The sequence below is a fragment of the Pipistrellus hanaki genome (assembly GCF_964339955.1).
Source record: "Pipistrellus hanaki genome assembly, chromosome: 17".
Taxonomy (NCBI): domain Eukaryota; kingdom Metazoa; phylum Chordata; class Mammalia; order Chiroptera; family Vespertilionidae; genus Pipistrellus; species Pipistrellus hanaki.
In genome coordinates this window covers 13,765,839-13,778,458 of record NC_140519.1, presented here as the reverse complement: position 1 = coordinate 13,778,458, position 12,620 = coordinate 13,765,839, and positions in this window count along the sequence as shown.

The window sequence follows — 12,620 nt, the reverse complement described above, 5'->3', positions numbered from 1 at the left end:
CACAGTCCTGTGCCTTGTCACTCGAAGAGGAACAGACAGGCCGGCGAGGAGCCACAATGGAGTGGGTTCTAACTGCGCTTGCACACAGCTTCCTCACGTCATTCTCACAGGCACCCCGTGAGGGCTCGCTGTGATCACCCTGAGTTTAGAGAGGACATGGGGACCACAGAGGCCCGGGCTGGGCCATGGCTGCGAAGGAATTCAGAGCCGGGCGGCTGGCTCCAGAGCCTCGCCTGCTGCCTCTGCGACCCACTGCCACCCACTGCCACCCACTGAGACCCACTGTGACCCACTGTGACCCACTGCCACCCACTGCCACCCACTGCCACCCACTGCCACCCACTGCCACCCACTGTGACCCACTGCGACCCACTGCCACCCACTGTGACCCACTGTGACCCACTGCCACCCACTGCCACCCACTGTGACCCACTACCACCCACTGCCACCCACTGAGACCCACTGTGACCCACTGTGACCCACTGTGACCCACTGCCACCCACTGCCACCCACTGTGACCCACTGTGACCCACTGCGACCCACTGCCACCCACTGTGACCCACTGTGACCCACTGCCTCCCTACGTCTGCTCCGTGCACATTGCAAATGGCATTTGTGTCCGGGGGCTTGAGATCTGAAGAGCCATGTTAGCCAAGCTTCAGACATAAGTGTTGCTGTGGGTGGACTGTCACCCAGGGGGCGCAGACATGGAGGGAATAGGAGCCATGATGACTGATGGGTCATGAGCAGGGGTCGTTAGTAAAGCCAGGATCATCCCCACGTGGTGTATCCTGGAATGCACGTGTCAGCAGTTATGAGTCTAAAGTCTTCATCCAGTGACGGTCCAGGAGCTGTCACCCGTGTCCTTGTAGGACTCTCTGCGGCTGGTCACCGAATCCCTTTCATGTCACAAACAAGGAGCGTCTTAGTAAGGGACAGAGGCAAGTCAGACATCGCCTAACACCAGGCCGTGGAGAACTCAACATTTGCCAAATTTCCAAGCTGTGACGATCGGTCAGGCTGGTTTTCCCTCCTTCATCCATGATTTCTCTCCTTCACAAAGTCACCATCCATCGCCATGGATGTTCATGGTGGGCTGCTCATTTCAAATCCAGGGCTGCAGCATATAAAGCGTCTCATGCCAACCGCAGATCGAATTGAGGATACTCATGAGCTGCTCATTTTAACTCTCCTCCTGGTAGGCTCTATTTGTATCCCCGGTTTGAGCCTCGCAGACTTGGAGGGGGTGGTGAAAGATGAACGGGCAGCGCTCAGCCACCAGGGGAGGAAAAAACGTCATCCAGCCCCCAGAATAGCAACAGCAATAAATATGGCCATGGAGCTCTTCTGCTGGGGCTGGAGCGACAGGCAGGATCACATTGGTGGCACCCAACAGGCCCCCCGGCTGTGGGGCGGGCTCAGGGGCTCGGAGGAAACACGCATCCAGTGGATGCTGACAGAGCTGTGACTTAGTGGGCACAGGAAGAGGGATGGGGGCCCGGGACCTCCCTGCAGAGCTGGGGGTGTTCGGCACCCTCCTGGCCACAGGGGAGTGTGTCCTAAATCAGCACTGGGGACAGCTGGCTCCTGAGAGCTGAGCCGAGAACTCCGCTGCCTGAGAACTTGCTGTGCGTTGCAGCTGCCACAGCCGTCAGGGCACATGTGTAGTGAGGAAGGTGAACGAGAGGCTCCGGCGGTCACGAGTTATTTAAAGAGGGCCCTTCGGATGTCAGTCCCTCCACGAGCAGAAGCGGCACCTCTGCTCTGGGAGGCCTGGACCAAGGGCCATCTCTCTCCCTTCAAAACTCCTCATGTCTCCTTTGCAGACCAAGCCAGCAGGCCCATAGCCGTTTCTAGGGCTCCTTCGTTGGTCATATTTCCCATATATTTCAGTTTCATCACATATGTCATACACAAGGCCCACGGGCCAAATCCAGCCCGCCAGGCCTTGCAATGTGGCCCGCACCGCGCTGTCATCACTGCACTCCGCTGTCAGTTTATGACATTGTCAGTTTATGACTGTTCAGTAAACCATTTGGCCCGCGATTTAGGCTGGATTTTAGATTTTGGCCCCTTCTCTGATTGAGTGCGACACCCCTAATCTACGATATGGCCACATCTCTGGAGGGTGGCGGTTTTAGCATCTCCACGTTCTTTTGCCATTTGCAATAGGCAGGACTGGGCTACCACGTCTGTATAACTCGCACAGAGCAGTTGTCATTCAGGATGAAACCTTTTTAAGCTAATACATCATTCCTGTGTTTTGGAAATCAAAGCATCACCTGAATGTGACCAGTTTCCCTTTGCCTGTTAAACACCTCTACTGTAAAAGAAGAGAATCCTATATAATAAATAGATAATATGCTAATTAGACCAGATGGTGGAATGACCTTCCAGAATGACCCATGGACCACACCTTCTGCAGAGGTGGCAGGAGAGGGGGTGGTGTGGTTCTGGCGCCTCCACAGAGGTGGGGTGAGGCGCGACCACAGTGCCGCAACCTTCCACAGCCCCTCTCCCAGCTGGCATTGCCCAGATCAACTCCCCCTCCCCAGTGGGCAGGGGGCAGGGATAACGCTAAGGAGCAGTGAGCCTGGCTTCTGATTGAGCAGTCCTCCTTCCACCCCCACCCCTCCCGCTGCCAGCTTAGGCCTGCTTCCCACAGAGAGCAGGCCTAAGCCATCAGTCAGACATTCCCCAAGGGCTCCCGGACTGCAAGAGGGCGCAGGCTGAACTGAGGGACCCCACCCCCCACAGGTGCACAATTTTCATGCACCAGGCCTCTAGTTTCTTATAAAGCCACACTCCTCTCTACGACCTCGGTGGATCACGGGTCTCTTCAACCAGTCCTCAATGCTATGCAGGAAGTCACTGGAAACAGGTTCATGGTGGCCACATGTCACCCATGTAACATGCACAGATTCAGTTCCATGCTTTCCTTGGTCTCAGTTCCATGCTTAGGCCTGAAAGCAGTCTTTCCTCTATGAACCACAACTTTGCTTTCATTTGAAAAGGGGAGTCCGTAAAGGATTAAAGCAAATGTTGCTGTAAGCTTTGGTATCTCAGTGCAAAAGTTAGCACTCTCTTCTACTATCACTCTTATCTTCCCTTCCTTAGGATCTTATTAAGACCAACAAGATAAAGGAAGTAGGTTTTATAGCGCCAGCTCTCACGTTCCTTCTCCAGTCGTCCCTGGCGACTCTGGGTGGTTAAGAAAAAGAAAAACAAAGACCATTCCAGTGTGTTGCAATTAGTGCCAAAGGAACACAGACGACTCTTCAGTGCCCAGGACCTGCGGCTGCCAGAACCTTATCTTGTCCTATTTATACATCCACCAAGCGAAAGCCTCCTTAGAGCAACCCTTGCGATGTTAGCACTTTCTTTCTGCAAAACTTATGTCTCTGAGTTTTTAATGCCATTTTTTCTCATGTGGCCAGAGACAATGCAGGCGTAAATTAACCTCTCCACTTACTATTTAGTGGCTAAAAGATAAGTACCCAATGCTTTTAGATTCATGGAAAGATCCCTTTAAAGATAAAAAAGAGAAGACTCCCTCAATCGCTTATTGGGAAATAGGAAGAAAAAGTCTCCTTCCACTGTGAGGATGACGCTCTGTGCTTATGGTGAAGGATGAATCACAGACAAGCACATTGAAATTAGTAAGAAAGCACTCAACTTTAGGAAATATAACATGAAAAATTGTTAATTTCAGATCTTAGCATTAGGTGTCTTTCTTTTTAAAGTATATTTTATTGTTTTTTTTTTTTTACAGAGAGGAAGGGAGAGGGATAGAGAGCCAGAAACATCGATGAGAGAGAAACATCGACCAGCTGCCTCCTGCACTCCCCCCACTGGGGATGTGCCCGCAACCAATGTACATGCCCTTGACTGTAATTGAACCTTGGACTTCTCAGTCCACAGACCTACGCTCTATCCACTGAGCCAAACCGGTTTCGGCTAGCATTAGGTATCTTATATGGAATATACTTTTTCCAAGATTGCATCTAAATATACTGGAGGCTTTTATAGTTGCAATCATTCATAAACAGACCTCTTCATTATTGTTACTTTAATGAAAGAAGCCTTAGTGATATTATTCATAACAGAAGTCCAATGCACGAAATGCTTGCAAGGGGCTCAGCCCCCGCCCCTTCTGCAGCTGCCTCTGCCTCAGCGCCTGCCATAGCGGCTTCGTCCGATCTAGTTAGAATGTTATGCTTTTATTATTATATTATAGATGCCAAGAGGGCACACTGGGAAAGGACTCCTCTTTTTCTCCCTGACTTCTCTTGCCTTCACATACTAAGAGAACTTTGCATACTATTAACATAATCACCAAATGTTCTTGTAGTGATCTACTCCAGTGGGTACACCATGAAGTCCAGGAATGGACCTGAATGCAGCTATGAGTAATATCTAAGTATTTTTTTTTTATCAGTTGTTATTTCTTTCTATAGAAATATTTGATCTCCACTCACTACTGATTATTTCATATCTATTTTTGAAGTAAAAATGGCTAAAATTCACATGACATCATTAGAACTGCCAAAATGAAGTGCCAAAGTCCAGCCAGCCTGGCAGCCATGCACCTCTGACCATAGGACATGTATTAATAGCTACCATTTACCCAGAGTGTTAAAAAATGCACATTATTTTTATTGTTCTATAGGGGTCTTTTACAATTGTCATATATACCTTGTGCTAAACGCTGTGTAAGATGCTTATCATTTAAAACATCATGATTAATCCTCAATACTGTTGACCCTTGAGCAACACAGGTTTTAACTGTATGCATCTACTTATACTCAGGTTTTTTTTTTTTCTTTCCTATACAGTTGGCCTTCTGCGTCCAGAGGTTTTGCATCCATGGATTCAACCAATGGATCATGGAAACTAATCTTTTTTGTCTGTGGTTAAAAATCTCCAGATGTGGCCAAAATCAGTTTGGCTCAGTGGACAGAGCATCACACGAGAGAGAAATATCTCTGTAAAAAAAAAAATCAATAAAATATATTTTTTTAAAAATTTCAAGATTTGGAGAGTGGACTTAGTTAACTTTTTTAGTTAACTTTTTTGGGATTCAAAAGATATACATGGCTGAAACTGGTTTGGCTCAGTGAATAGAGCGTCGGCCTATGGACTGAAAGGTCTCAGGTTCAATTCTGGTCAAGGGCATGTACCTTGGTTGCGGGCACATCCCCAATAGGGGGTTGCAAGAGGCTGATCGATGATTCTCTCTCATCGATGTTTCTAACTCTCTATTCCTTTCTTCTTCCTCTCTGTAAAAAATCAATGAAATATGTTTTTTTTTTAAAAAAGTTATACATGGATTTTTTTTTTGTTTTGTTTTGTTAATCCTCACCCAAGGATATTTTTTTCCATTGATTTTTAGAGAGAGTGGAAGGGAGGAAGGAAGGGGAGGGCAAAGAGAAAGTCAGAGAGAGAGAGGGAGGAAGAGACATAAATGTGAGAGAGACTCATTGTTTGGTTGCCTTCCCCACAGGTCCTGACCAGGGCCAGGGATCGAACCTGCAATCTAACCATTGAGCACACCAGCCAGGGCTTACATGCATTTTTGATTGTCCCTAGACCCCATGTTGTTCAAGGGTCAACTGTATATCCCAACGAAGATGGTATGATTATTGTACCTGGTTTATAGGTGAGCAAGCTGTGCCCATGATAACATAGCTGGCAATCAGTGGCACCAGTGACTGAATGCAGTTCTGACTTTTTTCTCTGGAGACTTAACAGACGTTTAAAAAAATATTTTTATTGATTTCAGAGAGGAAAGGAGAGGAAGAGAGAGAGATAGAAACATCAACGATGAGAAAATCATTGATTGGCTGCCTACTGGCTGCCTACTGCCCCCCCCCCCCCCCCCCCCCCCGGGATTGAGCCTGAAACCTGGGCATGTGCCCTTGACTGGAATCGAACCTGGGACCTTTCAGTCTGCAGGCCGACATTCTCTGGACTGAGCCAAACCAGCTAGGGCTTAACAGACATTTTTAAGAGAAGTGTTTGGGTCCACAACATAATTTAGTGGATGGTACAGAAAGTTTCCATACCCCCTACCCCTACATTCTGGCTTCCTCTACTATCATCATCCATACAAAATGGCACATTTGTTTCAACTGATGAACCTACAGCACACATCATAATCACCCAAAGTCCATAGTTTAAAATAAGGTTCACTCTTGTACATTTATGTGTTTTGACAAATGTATAATTCCATGTATCTACCATTGTAGTATCACATAGAGTAGTTTAACTGCCCTAAAAATCCTCTCTGCTTGCCCAGCTGGTGTGGCTCAGTGGTTGAGCATGGACCTATGAACCAGGAGGTCACAGTTCCATTCCCTGTTCAGGGCACATGTCCGAGTTGAGGATTCCATCCCCAGAAGAGGGCATGCAGGAGGTAGCTGGTCAATGATTCTCTCTCCCTCTCCCTTCATCTCTGAAATCAATAAAACTATATTTTAAGAAAACCCTCTGTGTTCCGACTGTTCATCATTCCTCCCCACAATCCCTGGCAACCGCTGATCTTTTTATTGTCCTCAGTTCTGTCTTCTCTAGAATGTCTTGGAGTTGGAATCATTCACCATGTAGCCTATTCATATGGACTCCTTTCACCACGTAACATGAATGCAGCTCTGACTTTGGAGCCTGAGCCATGTTAATGCTAAGTGAAGGGTAATGCTAAGTTAACGTGGAGAAGTTGACCAGTGAAGTATCAACTCCAGGCACTGCTCTCGTACAGTGACATGATCCACAGGACTGCGTCATTGTGTCCAAATCCATAATTGTCAAGTCAATAAACCGAACCGAAGTCAGACTGTGATGTAATACATAAATAGTAGAAGGCTCTAGAGTTGGCCTAGATCTGTGCTCAGGCAAGTAGCGGGCCACGTGGAAACTGTGGGATACAGTGGATGCATAGAATTTGGAGCTAGAAGTCTGCTGCGTTGGTTCCTATCCATCAATACTTAGAAGGGTAATTGGCCTCATATCTCAATGCTGATTCCTTATCTCACAAAGGGGATAGGTGGAAAAATCAAATGGCTATTGTTTTTAAAGCATTTGCAGACTTTTAGCAGGGAATTAGGTATTTTTAGGGGAATGTTGGCACAAATTTGTAGTAAGTGTTGATTTAGTTTTAGGAGGGTATTTTCCCCACTCTGTTCCTCTCAATTTTTCTTTCTTTCTATAAATCCTAAACAATTTGGGCAAAAAAATTCCTGAAGTAAAAACAATTAGAGACTTGAGGAGTAACATTTGCATGCCACTAGTGAAATCTGAGCTGATGGCTCTGTGATTGTCCCTCACAGACTGAGGCTGACTCTTGCAGTGGTAAGAACATGACCTCTAATCCAGTCTTCTGGGGTGAAGTCCGGGTTTTGATATTTAATGACAACAGAGTGAGTTTGGGAAATTACCTGTCCCTTCTGAGTCTCAATATCCTCATTTATAAAATGGATATAATTCTCTCTGCCTTAAGAGATTTTGCATGTGTTAAATAAAATCCTATTACTAAAAGCCTAATATGCTAAGTGTCCAGTGGTCTGGCCATCCATTCAACCAATGAAAGCATAATATGTTAATGAGATGCTAAGACTGCTCAACTGCTTGCTATGATGTGCACTGACCATCAGGGGGCAGACTCTCTGACCAATAAATAGGTTAGCTTGCTGCTGGGTTCCTGATGATTAGGACTGAGCAAGACAGGCTGAAAATGCCCTGGAGGCCTCCCGCAGTCCCTTCCCAGCCCCAATCATGCACTGGTGGGTCCCTCAGCCTGGCTTGCATCCTCTCACAATCCGGGACTCCTTGGGGGATGTTGGAGAGCCAGTTTTGGCTCAATCCTGCAGGCCAGGCTGAGGGAACTCACTGGTGCATGAATTCATGCACCGGGCCTCTAATATCTACATAAATTCCTCCAAATGGCTCCTGACACACACTAAACACTAAAAAAAAAAAAAAAAAAAAAAAAAAAAAAAAAAAAAATAACAACCCTGTCGTGCAAGTACATCTTTGAATTGCTTATTGGTCAATAGTCAAGTGTTTCCTCTGAAAGGACACCATTCCTCACAGTACAGACGATGAGAGAGGGTGGCCAACATGTGAAACCCTCTCAGACAAACACAACATAAAATCTCTACTAAAAAATAAAGAATTTCATGCATTATTTATCCTAGCAGTTATTCTTTGAGAAACAAGAAAGTTAATCAAATTAGTCTAAGTTACAGAGCCTCCTGTATTAATACGGTGCACTAGGTAGTATGCATGATTATTTGCTCTGGGATGCGAGAAAGACCAGAGGAAACGTTTTAGAGTGTCAGGAGTAAGTCTGGGCTATTTAAGGTCATGGAGGCTTTCTCTTAGAAGCCCACATTGGGTAATCTATGGTTTTTGAGGGAAAAGTGGAGGGGTCTTGGCATCTTGAGTCTATATACTGGTGGCTTGACACCATTTTTTTTTTTTTAACCAGGCTGTTCTATGAAAATGGTTCCAGATTATCTAACTTTTCCCCCCAGCTACCATAAGTAAGCCTTTGAGTTTCATACACCATTCTGCTCCTGAGGTTTCATGGATGGGGCAAACTAGGGACTGAAAATTGGAATGATTCATTAATTCTATACTAAATTGGCAATTCTCAAGCTTAATATGTATAAAAAAAATTGATGGACATTTTTTCCCCATCAGTTTAAAAAACTGGAGAGCCTTTTAAAACACCAGTTGTTGGGCTCTGCCTCCAAATTTTCTGATTCATTAAGATGTACCAAGTTCCCGGTTGCTGTTGTTTGTCTGGGGGCCACACTATGAAGATAAATCAAACACAGGAGTCAATGATTAGGGCTCCGGTCAACCAGCTAGAACCATCACAAGTCTATCACCAAATTAATGTATGAAGGTGAGCCTTGATTAGGTAATATTTTGAGCTTTGTAGATGCTCAAGAATATCAGATAGTAAGAATTCTTCATATTTGACATAAAAATTCTAAAAAAGAATTTCTAAATATCCCCTTTATTTTCTTTTTTATGCATATGTATACCAACTTCAAAGCATTTGAAATTCTTTGTAAGCATGGGTCAGGATGGAACAGGCAAACTCTGGGTGCTTGGTTAATATTAATGTTGCTACTCTCGGGAGAAAGTGGAAATTCTATTTTTTTTTAAAAAAAAACATATACTAGTATATAAAATATTTTTTTCCAATTTTGAAAATTTTGATTTTGAACTAGATAGCTTAATTAGTTAAATATATTCTTTAGAGACTAGAGATGTTTCTATATTCTAATTGCCAAGAAAGAAAATATCTGGGGATTGATTTTTCTTTAAAAAATAGAGACCTCTTGTGGTCATTCATAAAAGTACTTTAAAAAATAGAAACCTGGAGTGTTCCAATTTGTCAAAAGGTTTCAAGAACTTTGACTTTGTTGAAATACATTATAAAATTATATCTATCCCATAATACCTGTCAAAATATATAAGATCAGTAATAGGATTTTAGGACTTTACATAACAGTAACTTTTATAAATATATACATCAGTCTGCCATAACAGTTCTAGATTGTAATTTAAAATCTGATTGAAGCAAAAGACATAAAGGAAAGTGAACAAATCCTAATTGTCTAACTCAAAGAAATTTCCTGAACTGGATCTCTCTTTCTAGCCAGTATGCCTGATAGATTTTCTAATGTAATTTTATAGGTAAGGTAACTCAGGCTCAGAGAGGTTATGTGATCTGCTATTTTAAAATATCAATCAAAATTCATTTTAACTTCATTTATGTAGGAATATTTAAATGATTGAAGAATTTCAATAAATATTAATATAAAAGACAATCAGTTTACAGAGGCATAATTTCCAGTCCAAATTTGTAAATACCAAATTCTGTCAAAAGAAAATACCTGTACACATAGAATTTTGAGAGCAATAGACTAAACAGGCTATATTTTATCATTATTGTTGTTAGTTGCTGATTGTCATTGTTTGCTGTGGCTGTTGTTGGTGATCTACTCTTGCTCCATTAATTAATAAGCAGTTTTAGAGCACCTTTCATGTACCAGGCATTAATTTGGATTCCTGGGGACAATACAATGAATATTGGGCCTCGACCTTACAAAGCTCTGAATCTAATGCACAAGAAAGACATAAAAACAGTTAGTTTCTGATACTGTAGTTCGTGCTTCCATAAAAGTATATATACCCATGTAGAGTTATTTCAAGAAAGTGGCTATATTTTCCCTGCCTTGCAAAACTTGAAAGTCCACAAATTTCTCTTTGGTTTTAGAGCTAGCATAGTGTAGTTGAAAATAATACCTGACTAGGAGTCAGAAAAGTTGTGTTTGAGATACAGCTTTTCCATTTATCAGGATTTTGGATCAGTCTTTTTGTCATGAAACCTTATTTTCCTCAATTATAAATTAGGGATGGTAGCTACCTCAGACTATCAGAGGGATCATATGAAACTGCAAGAAATTGGCCTGTGGTCTTTAGATGAAGTTCTACATTATACTTTGTCTATAGGGTATTATAAATATGAAACACCACTGCAATAATCAATTCATTCAGTTTTTTCGGGCTGCTGGGAAGATGTGCTAGAGAAAGTGCTGTGTTTGATTGTGATCAGATAGTACAGATTAAGTACAGTAAAGAAAATAAAAATGTTGTAAGGGGTGTCTGAGTCAAGGGGAAAGAAACAGAACTAAGCTTGTCAGGACAGGAAAAGGTACCAAAAGCAGATTAATATACAAACTCATCATTCATTCTCAGATTTATCATCATCATCATCATCATCAAAACAATTTACTAAACATTAAATAAAATTCATACACTCCACAGGGTGCAGGTAAATGTTTAACAACCAATTCTCTGGAAAACAAACATATAATAGATAGCACTGGCCAATTGCTATAGTTTAAATACCTCTATGATGGCCAATGTCAGGCTACTAAAATGACATCACTGAACAGGGAGTCAGGAAGAGATACATATCCACACACCCTTATATATAACATAATTTCAAGAGTATAGACAATAATGAACATTGCAAAATGATTTAGGAAGTAATTAGTTTTGAGTATTTGCTAGCTCTGTTTTAAAATTATTTAAATGCAATTCAATTTTATTTCATTTTTAATATTGGCTATGCTGAATATCCAGCTTGCAAAATTCCTTAAAATTCAGCAGTCAGCTCTCATCAGCCTGTATGAGCCAGAGGTAGCCCAACACTAGATATGTTGGGAATTGCACCAGTATGGTACTAGTTACAGTAAAAGTCATCACCTCTTCTGAGAAGCCTCTATGTTAGGAGTCTTTTTCTACACTCCCATCACAAGATCCTAGATATCCAAGCAATAGCCATGCTGTGTTGTAATTTCATCTCCCTCCCTCCCCACACTTGACTTCATTTGACTAGCTATTGTGACTTTTAACTCCATCTCTTCTGCTTCTAGCACTGTTCCTGAAAGAGGGAAAGCTCAGTAAGTGTACACTGACCTGGATCTGGGTCCTGTTCCCCAGGAGCCCACATTTTAACTTAATGTACAAAGACACACAGCAACAGAATACACACATGACTTAGCAGAAGCTCTGAATAAAAATGTGAATGGATAACAAGGTTTTTCTATTACATACAAGTGGATTTTAGTGGGAAGTATTGGAAAGGGAAGAGGGACATTATGAGATTTGTCTCTTCCAAGCGTGCCCCCCTTTTATCTATCTATCTATCTATCTATCTATCTATCTATCTATCTATCTATCTATTTATTATTGATTATGGTATCACATAATTGTCCTCATCCCCCCATTCCCATCCCAAACCCCTCCCTACATATGCCCCCACCCCCCTGTTGTCCATGGCCACTGGCTAGGCCCACATGCATGCACACAAGTCCTTTGGTTGATCTCTTCCCCTTACCCCCACCCTCCCCTACTTTCCCTCTGAGGTTTGAGAGTCTGATTGCTGCTTCTGTTTCTCTGAGTCTGTTTTTGTTCCTCAGTTTATGTTGTATATTATTTCCTCCAGATATGTGAGATCATGTGATCCAAGAAATACCCTTGTAAGAACCTAAACTGCGACAATCCATAATGGTTTGTCCACCAACCAGATCTGAAATATCATGGCTGACATGTACACATAAGGAACTATTTGACATTGAAATTGGGACTCAAAAGAACTGCTGGCTCCCTTTTTTAAACTTGAGTTGGATACCTGACTTTGATTTCTTTTAGTACCTTGTGTTTACTCTAAGACATATAGATCTTATCTCTGTTATGGCCATCTATTTATTTCTTGTCTCTGCCACCAATCTTATATCCTGGGTGCCAGATATCAGGTCTTACATATCTTTGCATTCCAAGTGCCAGCATAATGCTTGGAATATAGTAGGCACTCAGTAAATATTTGCTGAATGCATTATACAAGCATCCACAGTCATATTAGTACATTAATTTACTAGTGATACATTTTAAGAGGTGTACAATAACTAGACTAGTACAAAATTATGATTCTGACCATGCCTATAAAGAGAGTGTTTATAAGTCAACTGAACCTGTGAATAACATCGAGTACGTACAACATGACAGGCTGTTTTAAGTTTTTAACATTGTATTTAGTT